This window comes from Chinchilla lanigera, unplaced genomic scaffold (assembly GCF_000276665.1).
Source record: "Chinchilla lanigera isolate Chin_1 unplaced genomic scaffold, ChiLan1.0 scaffold00022, whole genome shotgun sequence".
NCBI classification, from domain to species: Eukaryota; Metazoa; Chordata; class Mammalia; order Rodentia; family Chinchillidae; genus Chinchilla; species Chinchilla lanigera.
The window spans coordinates 70,028-82,207 of record NW_004955423.1 but is presented as its reverse complement, the minus strand read 5'-3'; the positions used below and the strand labels follow the sequence as shown (position 1 = coordinate 82,207).

Here is a 12,180-nt window from a genome sequence, read left to right as displayed (position 1 = left end):
GCTAAATATTTCACTGCAATCACTTCTTGTTTGTCATCAGAATGAGTAACTGCGAGTGGACTGTGGCTTCATATTTCCATCCAGATTTGGGGGAGGAAGGAAGCGGGGAAAGAGCCGCAGAGCAGAACGTGTCCTGGAAAAGCTGGCCCTTTGTTGTGTCCTCCCTCCTATTTACCTCCTCTGTTGTTATGCGGTTCCTCCCACTCATCTAAGAGCATTTCCCTAAATGGAGAATTCTTCACACCATTTTCATCATGAGGAAAAGGGACCTTGGCTTACATTTAGGGAACTGTGCCTAGTCACAAGAGATTTGTTTCCCGCTCTTCCAACTCAAAGTCAGAGGACCACAGGGGCAAGGATCTTGGTATAACATCCAACCTCCAAAACACTCCAGGGTGGGGTAGAAACCAGAGCCCACTTTGTCATATTCTGCCAAGTCTTATCTTCCCTTTTAGTGTCCTAGTCTGGACCACAGATCCAACAATATTTCTATACTTTGCCTACTCAGTAATTTATGGATGTGTTTTCAAGTGAATAGTTTTGTTTTTATTTCATTAGAAAAGCTAAGGAGGTTTGTATAGTTATCCGAAGACAGAAGACCTAGAATTCTAGATCTGCCAACTACCACTTTTGCAACCTTAGGCAAATGTCTTGGATTCCCCGCCCCCCAGTTTTCTTATTCTCCCGTGAATATGTTTACGCCTACTCCATTAATATGCCCAGCACATGCCATGCTCACTAAGAGATCTTGAACTTCTTAAGACTAAACTTATATCTACATGGTTCAAGCCCAGAGCCTAGCCATAGTAGATATTTTTTAAATATTAAAAGTTAATAACTCCTAAGCCATGCAATTGGGACAATTATGCCAAATAGTAAATATTAAACAACTCATGTGATTTGTAAACTGTAAAGGATAGTAACACATATGTTTAAAAGGTGTATCACTGATAATTTGAGAGATGTAAATTAGAACAACAGAGATTCCATCTCCCTCCAGACAACCAATAACAAATGCTGGTGGGGTTGTGGGGAAAAGGGAGCCCTTCTCCATTGTTGGTAGGAGTGTAGACTGGGGAAGCCACTGTGGAAATCAGTGAGTAGAGTCCTCAAAAAAACTAACACTGAAGGTTCCATTTGACCCAGCTACTCCCCTTCTGGCTATCTTCTGGAAAGAATTAAAAGCATCATACCACAGCAATATATGCATACTCATGTTTATAGCAGCACAGTTTGTAATAGCCAAATCTTGGAAACAGCCCAAATGCCCATCAACTGGTCAATGGATAATGAAGATTTGATTTTTTAAACTATGGAGTACCACTCTGCTGTAAAAAGGATACGCTTGAGATATTTCTGGGTAAATGGATGTACCTTCAGACCATAGTTTTAAGTGCAATAAGTTGGACAGACATGTGTAAATACCACATTGTATCTCTGGTGTGAGAAACCAGAAGTGTAAATAAGGACCAAAATATATAATAGGTGTTATGAAATAGGAAGAAAATGTTCAAACAAGAGAGGAGGAGGGATAAAGGAAACAAGGGAAAAGAAAAAAATGGGGAAAATGGAAACAAAGATTTCATAAATGGGGAGGAAAAAAGGGGCTGAAGAGAGAGTAGGGGAATGGGAAAAAAAAGTATTAAGTTATATCATGTACAGGTACAAATTCTCCGGGATGAATGTGATCATTATGTATACCTATAATGTATCCATGAAATCTGTTTGAAAAAATTGTATAATGTCATTGTACTTAACTTGTATGGCTTTTTAGAAATATGTGTTCCTATTAAAATATTCTTCATATTTGAAAAGTTTAGGGTAAGAGGATTTTATGATGAGAAACTAGGATATATCATTTGCAATCAATACCTTATTAATCCTGTGATGTGCCATTTCTAACGTATAGCTTTGTTCTCATCAGTGGTTTTTTTTCATTCAAATAGTTATTTAATGGTCAATGTATATAGTGTAAAGGCTGATAGCACTGAATCAGGATTTCTCAGCATCCCCACTTGCTATTTTGGGCTACATAATTCTTTCTTGTGGCAGGGACAGAAGGGGGTGGCCTATGCATTATAGGGTGATTAGCAGCACTTCTTAGCCTCCAGCCCCTGGGTGCCAGTAGCACTCACTCCTAGTTGTAACAGCCAACAATCTCCAGATGTTTTTCCATTCCCCCTGGGAGGAAGTCACCCCACTTTCCTTATTTAGCACTGAAGTTTTGACTTCTACTTTTTTCTTTTATATCTTGACTATTAACATTCTCAATATTTTAAATGTCTGCGCCTGGGTCTCTTCAATAGCTGCAAAATAAGACCACTCTCAGTCCTACTCAAAGCACTTTTGATAATGTTTGAAATGTGAATGTTCATCAACATATCTGACTACATACTAGAGAAAATGTCTTACCTTCTTTCTTCATTCTTCTCTGTCCTAAGAGTTGGTATAGCCTTAAAGTCTATGCTTTAGGTCAAGAATTTGAAGATCAATCCTACAATTCTATTGGCAATTTCTTCCAAGAAGTAAGTAAGCTTCTTACCTTTAAGGCCCATTATGGCCTGATTTCCCAGTCCCCAAGAAGACACATAACCAAAGCCCAATCTAAGCCTCACTGCACTAGAGGGACCCTCGGTCTACAGCCAGTACATCTGCGTGTGGTCACAGTCTAATATTACAAACAAGTCTTTCCTAAGTAAGTTATACCTTTCTTCCTTTTCACACATGTACCTTTTGTCCTCACCTCTTTTCCTTTCCTCATCTTTCCTATCTTCATGGACTTACCTAAATTCACAGGCAGTGACTTAGTTTTCTTGATGGTTGGAGCTAGTATCATAGGCCTCTTGTCACATACAAGATGCCTACTTTCCTGTCCATCTCCTATCTTCCCTGCTTTCAAAAGTACTGAAGACCACATTTTTTAAATCTTTTTCTCCAAGGTGTTATTAATCACCTGAATTTGTTTGCCTATGAATTTGGTAAGTGCAAATTTACCAAGGACAAATGCTACTCATACTGGCACACACTTAGCAAACTGATGACTCATTAACTGAAGATGACCCAGTGCAGCTCCCAATCCTCCATTAATGAGCCACATTCTTGGGGACACATTGTTGTACAAGAAAAAAAGAGGCTCTCTGTCATATGATGGCACAAATTGAATGGCCAGTATCTGACACCTAGAATTTCTTTTGGTAAGAGATTCCAGAGCTCCAAATTGTTATCTATACAAAGTAGCCTGATCAGCTATTTTCTACTATTTTAAGTACTGCTTTTCTTTCATCATTGTTGAGGTAAGTTAAGTTTTTAAATAATGCCTAGAATGGAAATCACATGTTTTGTCTGACTAGTGCAACAGCTAATCATTTAAAAAATGTTCTTGTACTGCATTTATTTTTACTGTGACATAAAAACATAAAAATTCCAATAGAGTAATTCTATGTTTTGACACATGCATTGAACATATCTATCTCCTCAAACTTTCAAAATCCATTCTTATGGTGAGTATGTGTGTGTGTGTGTGTGTGTGTGTGTGTGTGTTCTACTGAAATTGGAACCCAAGGCTTTCATATTGAGCTACATCTGCAGCCCTTTTTATTTCTTATTCTGAGACAACGTCTTGCTAAGTTACTAAATTGCCCCAACTGGGGTTGAACTTGCCTGAGCCTCGCACAGTGTCATAACTACAGGTGTGTTCCACCACTCTCAGCCTCGTCTAGTTTTTTGAAATATATAGTACATTATTGTTATCTATAGTTATCCTACCATATAATAGCACACTAAAATTTCTTGCTCCGTCTAATTCTAATTTTTTTTTTTTTTGGTACCAGGAATCAAACTCATGACCTCATGCTTGCCAGGCAGGCACTTATGCCACTGAGCTATATCCCTGGCCCTCTAATTGTAATTTAAGGCCCATTTATTAACCTTTTCTCTCCCTCCCTTTTCCTCTCTTCAGCATTTGGTAACATTAGTCTTCTCTCAACTTCTATGAGATCATTTTTTTACATTCCACATATGAGTGAGATTATATGGTATTTGAACTTCTATCCCTGATTATTTCACTTAGCATTATGATCTCCAGTTCCATCCATGTTCTTGTAAATAACAAGATTTCATTCTTTCTATGGCTGGATAGTATTGCATGCTGTATAATTACCAAGTTTTTCTTTACCTATTCATCCACTAATGAACATTTTGGTTGTTTTCATTTATAACTATTGTGACTAGTACTGCAGTAAACATGGGAGTGCAAATGTTTCTTCAAAATACTGATTTCATTTCTTTTGCATGTATAATTAGTAGTGGGATTGCTAGATTATTATGAAAATCTTTAGTTTTTAGTTTTTTGAGGAAACTTCATGCTGTTTTCCATAATGGCTGTACTATTGTACAGTCCCCCAACATTGTATAAGCATTCGTTTTTTTCATGTCTTCACCAATGTTTGTTATTTTTAGTCTTTGATAATAGTCATTCTTATGCGGGTGAAATGATATCTCCATGTGGTTTTCATTCACATTTTCCTAATGATTAGTGATGTTCAGCACTTCTTCATAAATTTCTTGGCCATTTGTAAATCTTCTATTAAGAAATGTCTATTTAGGTCTATTGCCCATTTTTTATCGGATTGTTTTTGTAACAAGTTTTTGCAGGTCCTTATGCAGTCTGCAAATATTTTCTTCCATTCTGTAGGTTGTATTTTCACCTTGGTGACTGTTTCCTTTCCTCTGTAGAAGTTTTTCAATATAATATTCTGAAGTATTTCTTCTATGTTTCCTTCTGGTAGTTTCATAGCTTCAGATCTTACATCTAAGTCTTTGTTTTACTTTTCTAGCTACTTTTTCTAGCTACTTTTTTGAGTCAGAGTCTTACTATGTTGTCCAGATTGACCTTGAACTCAATGATCTTACTGCCTCAGCCTCTACAGTAACTGAGATGACAGGTTTGGCCAGCTACTTTTTAAATTAACATTCTGAGAATGAATTAACATCTGAGAAGAATGAGTAGTAGTTATATGGAAGACATCTGAGGAGAAAATTTGAATAGGATGGATGTTTAATGTGTGGGTATCTCTTCATATTGACTAGAACCACTGGCACTTTGACCTCCAACTTAGTCCTTGATGTACATAATCTCACTTAAACATCACAACAGTCCTGATAAGGTTTTATTGGAGATATTATCTCCATCTTAAAGATGTTGTGTGAACATGACCCAAGGCACAGAGTTGTTGCATGACAAACTTGGGTTTCAGTCCAAAGCCCAACAAACTGAGATGCTTAGCCCCAGCATCCAAAACATGAATTTCTGCTGACCTCTGAAAAACAGGAAAGAGCTTCCCACATATCTTAGTTATTTTACTCATTTCTGAGACAAAATACCGCATGCTCAAAGTTAAGGGAAGAAAGGTTTATTTGGTTCACAGTTTGTAGAGGTTTCAGTCGATAATCAGCTGGCTCCAAGGCAGGGTGGCACATTGCAGAGGGACAATAGTTCATGGCAGGAGAAGATAGCAAAAGCAAAGAGAGAGGGAAGCAGAGAGAGAAAGAGAGAGAGAGAGAGGTCTCTTTCTGTCCCTTATATTGTATGCAGGCTACCTGCCCACACCCTTAATCACAACACCTTTAATCCCAACATTGTCCTATGAATCAATCACACATTCTAGATTCAGCTACCTCCAAAAAAGCCCCTTCTAAAATTGCATAAGGCTTTAGGGGGACCTCTAGATGTAAACTATAATACCTAGTCCCCACAACTATTGCACTGAGGAAAGAAGTCCTAAAAAAATGTCGCAGAGAAGTATGAAACATAAAAGATGTGGAATCAAGATCTTACTCCCTACTTTACTACTTCCTAGCTGAAAGATTGTGGGCAAGTGACTTAGCACTGAGCATTGGTTTTCTCATCTAAAATGGAGATTACATGGCTGTGGTGAGTAATTATGTGTGAACTGTTCTGTTCTCCACAAAAATGTAATTTAGCCATAGACATTTCCCAGGAATTTTATCACAAACTATGGGAAGAACCTGGCTTCCATACTCGAGTCAGGTTGAACAGACCATCACTGTTCAAATGCAATGTTCTTGTTCCCATAACATCAGCAATGACACAGGGAGGGTCAGGCTAAGGGAGCCATTGCTCTAATAGGCTAACCACATTTGGAACATAGCTAAAGGCTCTTCTAAGTAACCACAAGATGAGGACAAACAGACTTAAGGGCACATCTCCAAGTGGCTGGGCTGCACTCAGGGACTTTGGAATTCTGTGGTTTGTCTCAGACTTTGGCAGGAGGAAAACGTCCCTGCTCCCAAATGAGTTGCTTCCATAAGAGTAAATGAAAATGAGTCAGATAAGGATGGAGAAACCACCAGAGAGAACTTTCCATGTAACGATCACGGTAAAGAGTAAAAAATGAACATAGAAGAACTCTAAGAACATGGATAGCTGATGTTTCCATCTTAATGAATCAATATGTGAAACATGTGGAATGACAGCATGCATGTGTGTGCATGTTCATGATCATGTGCAATGGATGGGAACCTTGTGTATGCTTCTGCCTCCTATTGGGTGGCTGACCAGCTGCTCTTTGACCAAGTGACTGGAAACCTATACAGTATTATTTTTAGAGAGTGAGCCAAGTTATTTTTAATATTAAAGAATTGCCCTTTAGAAATTTTGGACCAATTCCATTTTCACTCTGTTCCTGCAAACAAAGTAAAAGATGGTCTGTTTTCTTCACTAATGTAAACACTTAGTAGCACTTAGTAGCATTTCCTTTTTTACTTTAAAATGACACCTACGTGTATTACATGTACAGTTTCACTAAAATTGTGCAGAACACCATGACACTCTCCTTTTCCTACTCCTTGCTCCATCTCATTCCCTATTACAACCAACTTGACCAGCTCTGGTTTCAATTCTTATAATGGTTGCCACAAAATTCTAAATATTATGCTTACACTTCTATTCTCTTATTTATCAACTTTTGACATAATTATTGACTCCCGTTACTTGAAGGTTTGTGGTAAGTCATTGTCTCACTTTCTGTCTCTTCTGTTCTTCATAATTTCACTCTGTATTCCACTTGGATCCTCACTGCACAAATGAGAATTTCATCATCCAGTCTTTCCCTTCACTCTGTCTTCCCATTTCCTTCACCTCCTAACTTCCATCACCCCCATTATTCCTTTTGATTTTCAATATTAAATCAAAGATGCTTTGTCTAAGGATTAATTGTAAATATCAAAAACAAATATAGAGTTTTTATAATCTTGTAAACATATAAATGGTTTACTGAAAAATTAAGTGAAAAGGAAAATAATACTGGTTCTCTCAGAAGAAAATGAAAAGCAACAATCAAATGAATCATCATTTCTTATGCTAATCCTCAAAACTATGTTTAATTTGTGTTGCTTCTTACTTGCATTAGGATTTTACCTGTTTTTATTTTCTGAGATTTATACTTGCATGTAATTTTTAACTAGTTGACAATAGGAAGATATATCCTCACTATATTATAAAGATCACTCATTTTTTTGAGACAAGATCTCACTAATTTGCTAAATAAACCTAGATTGGACTCAGCTTCACGAGGTGCTAGGATTATAGGCATGGGCCACCACATCAGGCTAGAGAGTACCTAATTTCTTAAGCACCTTATTTTTTAAAATTTAATCACTGTCTTCTAGGTATGTAACACAGTTATCACTATGCTTTTTAATTTTAATTACACACTCAAGTTATTTCAATATTTCTTGGACCCAGTTCCTCCTTTTTTTTGATTCCTCTTTCATTTTACTGGTGTGAATACACAAGCAACCCTCAAAATAGATAAATAAGCATTTCAGCTTTGTTTTGTCTGTAGATTACCTCTAAAAATCAAAAATTAATAACCAGTTTTTTAGTACTATAATTGGAGACATGTAATATAATTTTCGAAGAACTAAGTAGTAAGACTCTGAAATATTCTCTATTTGCCCTCAACCTTGATGAATAGTTTGATTGAAATGATGATTCTAGATGGAAAATCACATTTTCTTGATACTGCAGCTGTATCTACCAAGTTACTTTCTGGCTTCCAAATTCCTGTCATAAAGACAAAGCCAAGTTAGTTCTTATATTTACTTGGTATTCTATTTTTATACCTCAGTCCTTACAAGCATTAAGAATATTTTCAGCACACTTCATATTCTGAATGTTACCGTGCTGTGTACGGGTCTTTGTGTATTATTTTTACTCAGTCCTCCATGAATCTTTCCAATCTGAAACTGCTGTGTTTTCTTTGATGTTTTTTTCCTCTCATCTTCTCTATTCTTTCTATAATTCCTGCTAGATGGATATTTGACTTCTTGAATTGATCCTATGTGTTTTCACCTTTTCCATTACATTTTTTCAGCTTTTCTTATGCTCTGCATTCTGAAATACAAGGAGTGACTGAAACATATGGTGTGGTAAAGGTTTAAGTGTTTGAGTCTTTTTAAAAAACTTATTAAAATAGAAAACACATTGCCAAAAAATAATGGCATGAGAGTGCTCCAAGCAAGAGGAAGCATTATGAGTATTTGAGAGGGATTAATGGCAATGTGTTTCTATAGCAATAAACCTTTTTATTTAAACATACACTGTAAGTTTTGATCACTGTTCATTGATCAACCGTTTATGGTAATTTCTGTCCAATAACATTACAGTGCATCCTCATCCATGTTCTTCACCAGATATGGGACCGTGGGGCTTCTGGCTCTTCCTCAATGTCAAAATGACCATGAAAGGTAAACATTTGAATTGGCTTGGGACATTGAGGTGACTATGACAGTATGACTAAAGATCCTCATGAAAGAGGACTTCCAGAACTGCTTCAAGAAGTGGCAAGAATGATGGGATAAATTTCTTCAAAGTAAGTTTTATTATGAGGAGGATTCATGTCCTTTATTATAATACATTTTTAAAAAATTAAATATTTACAGCATTTTTCAATCATACCTCATATTTCCTCAAACTGTCTTCTCCCACTGATGCATAATTTTCAAGAATTGTGGCCATCCTTACGGATCCACACTTAGGAGTACATGTCTGTTGGTAGAGCCTAAGAATTCATAAGAACTCACACTGCTGACTTTAGATTATAAGGGTGAAAAGTATGCTGACAGTTGCTTCCTATAGCCTTGCATGTTCCCTCTCAGGTGCAAGACAAGGAAAACTTCACTCTGGAAGGCCAACCCTCTGTCAAGGAACCATAGACTTCTCCAGATAGACCAGTAAATACCTTTGAATGACAGACCCATCTTTATACATAACCAGTGCATGGCCAGCTGCTTTGCACCCACAGCTGGAGAAGTGGGGGAGTGCCCCACAAATAATCCTTCAAATAGTTATCCTGATTGGCCACCCATTCCTACTTTCTCTTTATGTAAACTTGGAGACTGGCACCTGCATTAATTAATCAGGGTTCTCTATGGAAACATAACAAATTTAGTAGAGATTTAGTAGAGGGAGTTGGTTCGCACAGTTATAGAGGCTGAGAAGTCCTATGATCTACTTTCTGCAAGCTGGAGATCTGGAGAAACTAGTGATGTTATTTTATTCCAAGGGCAGAAGAAAACCAATGCCTTTGCTGGAACAGATAGATTGGAAAATGAGAGAGGTGAATTCCTACCCTTTCCGACTTTTATTTTACCTTCATTTAACCTTAACTACCTCCTTTAAGGCCCTCTCCACAAATATAGTCGCACTATGGGTAAGGAATTAGGTTTTCAACATATGAATTTTGGGGTGACACATTTTAGTTCATAACAGTATTGGATAAGCACCCATGGTTATATAATTAATTAATTAATACTCTGGCTACTTTCTAGGGGGTCTGCAAAAGCCACCCTGTGAATTTTAAAGCCACCTTAAAAACCATAAGGACAGTGAAACTGCATTTCTTGTCCACATTCTTCTTATTCTTCCTCAAGGTGGATGTCATTGATAGTATGATTACATTTCCAAGGTTATCGAGTTTGCAGGTTTTACAGTGTTCCTGTGAGGTGGTGTGGACTTGTTCATTCATCACTCAACAAACATGCACATGTCCATCATCTTCAGCCACACTCTACCCCAATGTTGGGACATGACTTATCTATTCTTCCTCTACCACTGCTGTGTTTTAAATGCTTGTATGCCCCACCATTTATATTTTGAAGCCTAATCCCCAGTATGCTGGTGTTAGGAGCTAGGCCTTTGGGAGAGAATTAGGTCATGAGGGTGGGGATCTCAAGAATGGATTAGTGCCTTTAAAAAAGAGACAGCTGCCTTCCCCTTCCAACATGAGTAGACAGCAAGAAGGCTCCATCTATGAACCAGGAAGTGGGCTCTTACCAGACATGGAAACTGTTGACCCCTTGGTATTAGACTTCCCAGCCTTCAGAACTGTGAGAAACAAGTTTCTGATGTATAAAATTGACCCAGTTTAAGGTATTTTTGTTATAGCATCACAAACACCCACCCACATACAGTAGTAACAGCCTGAGCGCTGTATGCATCTTCGGGGGAAAGCAGAAGTCTCACTTAGGTTTACACCCTTGACTGTGTGCTCTGCTTCTCTTCCCCAGATCTCTGTGGGTGAAAGTGAAAGCAACCACAGTGGTACAGTGAGTAAATAGCTGTGCTCTGCTCTCTGTTTGCACCTCTCTCTCCCCTCACAGGGAAGAGGCATCCTCAGCAAGAAGAACGTGGACATTTCTTGAGCCTCTCACAAAATGGCATTAAAATGGACATCATTTTCAATGATCCAAACATTGTATGTCCCACCTAATAAAATCGTATGAAAATAAGAAAGCCCTGGTTTTGAACTATAAATGTGTTGCTCCCACACTGAGTGCCTGACCATAGTGGAATGTTTCTGGTACCTTGAGTGACTTCTCAAGTTTCTTACTCCCTTTCATGAGTGGACCCAGGTCATCTCCAGGACTCTCCTGACCTCCTAGGATATCACAGCTCATTGTTGTTTCACTGTCAAAGGATTCCAAAATGCTCATATCTACTCTAAATCCTTTGGCTTTCAGAAATATCCCCAACACATTTACACTTTGCAAAGTGTTTTCACATGCTATTGTTTAATTTTCACAAGTATTTTATGAGACAACAGGGACTCAGCCATCCACTCAGCAAGCACCAATGGACAGTTAGACACCATGACAGGTGCAGAGGAGATAAGCACAGGCTGTCCACCTTTAAGGAGTTCAGAAGCCACTGGGGACAGAGATAATGTAGAGGCCATAGCCACTTGGTGTGCTAGGGGCTGTGGCAGGAAAAAAGGTTAGAGCATAGAAGAAACCCATTCCAGCTCAGAAGGACCAGGAGGTCTCCTGAGGCATGGTTAGAGGTAGAATGCAAAGCCTAGGAAGGAGATGGGCAGAAAAGGAGTGAAGAGACCAGATTCAAGTGAGTTTATGTCAAGATATATTAAAGACTTTGGATTTCAGCTCTAGGAGAAATAAATAGTATTCACAGAGTTTTAAGCAAGAGAGACATGTAGACAAGGCTTGCAATTTAATAAGAGTAGTCAGGCAATGGGGATGCTAGACTAGGAGAGGGGGAGACGGGAAGACACTGAAGTGATAGGAGAAGGAGAAGGTGGGATTCCAATCTGGGACAGCAGCAGTGAGGAGATGGAGCAGGGATAAGTTCGAGAGACATTTAAGGGGCCTATACAGGACTTGTGCCTGAATGAACAGGGGAAGTGTAGGGCGAGCTAGGGAAGATACCCTGACTTCTGTATGGGTCCAGGAATGGATGATGGTGCTGGATGAGAAGAGCAAACAGATGATTGATTGTATACGTTGGATTTAGGTGCCTGAAAATCCAAAGCAAAATGTTCAGAGGAGTTTTGGTTCAAGGCTCAGGAACTCAGTGGAGAAATCTGGCTTGGAAATAAGGATGTGGAACACACTGCCATATGGGCAATAGTTGATATCACAGAAGTATGTGGGTTCCAGCGGGGAGGATCAGAAGCCTGAGGGCATAAGGGTGGCCTAGGATTTCACAGCTGGACTGCTCATATCCACTCTAAACCCTTTGGCTTTCAGAAACATCCCCAACACTAGGATTTCTGAGCTAGACTGAAGCCAGGCCTTCTGGCTTTTTAATTTTAGGATGCTACCCTTGAGCAGCAGCCCCCTTCACAGGTTGCTATCAAGAGG

General features: G+C 38.5%; 1 long non-coding RNA gene across 1 annotated transcript in view; it reads left to right on the top strand.

Annotated features, from left to right (window-relative positions):
• The window catches only part of LOC106148508, a 28,592-nt gene extending 17,811 nt beyond the window's left edge, over positions 1 to 10,781 (top strand). The window contains exons 4-6 of the long non-coding RNA XR_001234045.1: positions 8,689 to 8,769; positions 9,181 to 9,255; positions 10,684 to 10,781. This is a non-coding gene — a long non-coding RNA (uncharacterized LOC106148508). The remainder of the gene's footprint in view (positions 1 to 8,688; positions 8,770 to 9,180; positions 9,256 to 10,683) is intronic.
• The last annotated feature ends 1,399 nt before the right edge of the window (positions 10,782 to 12,180 follow it).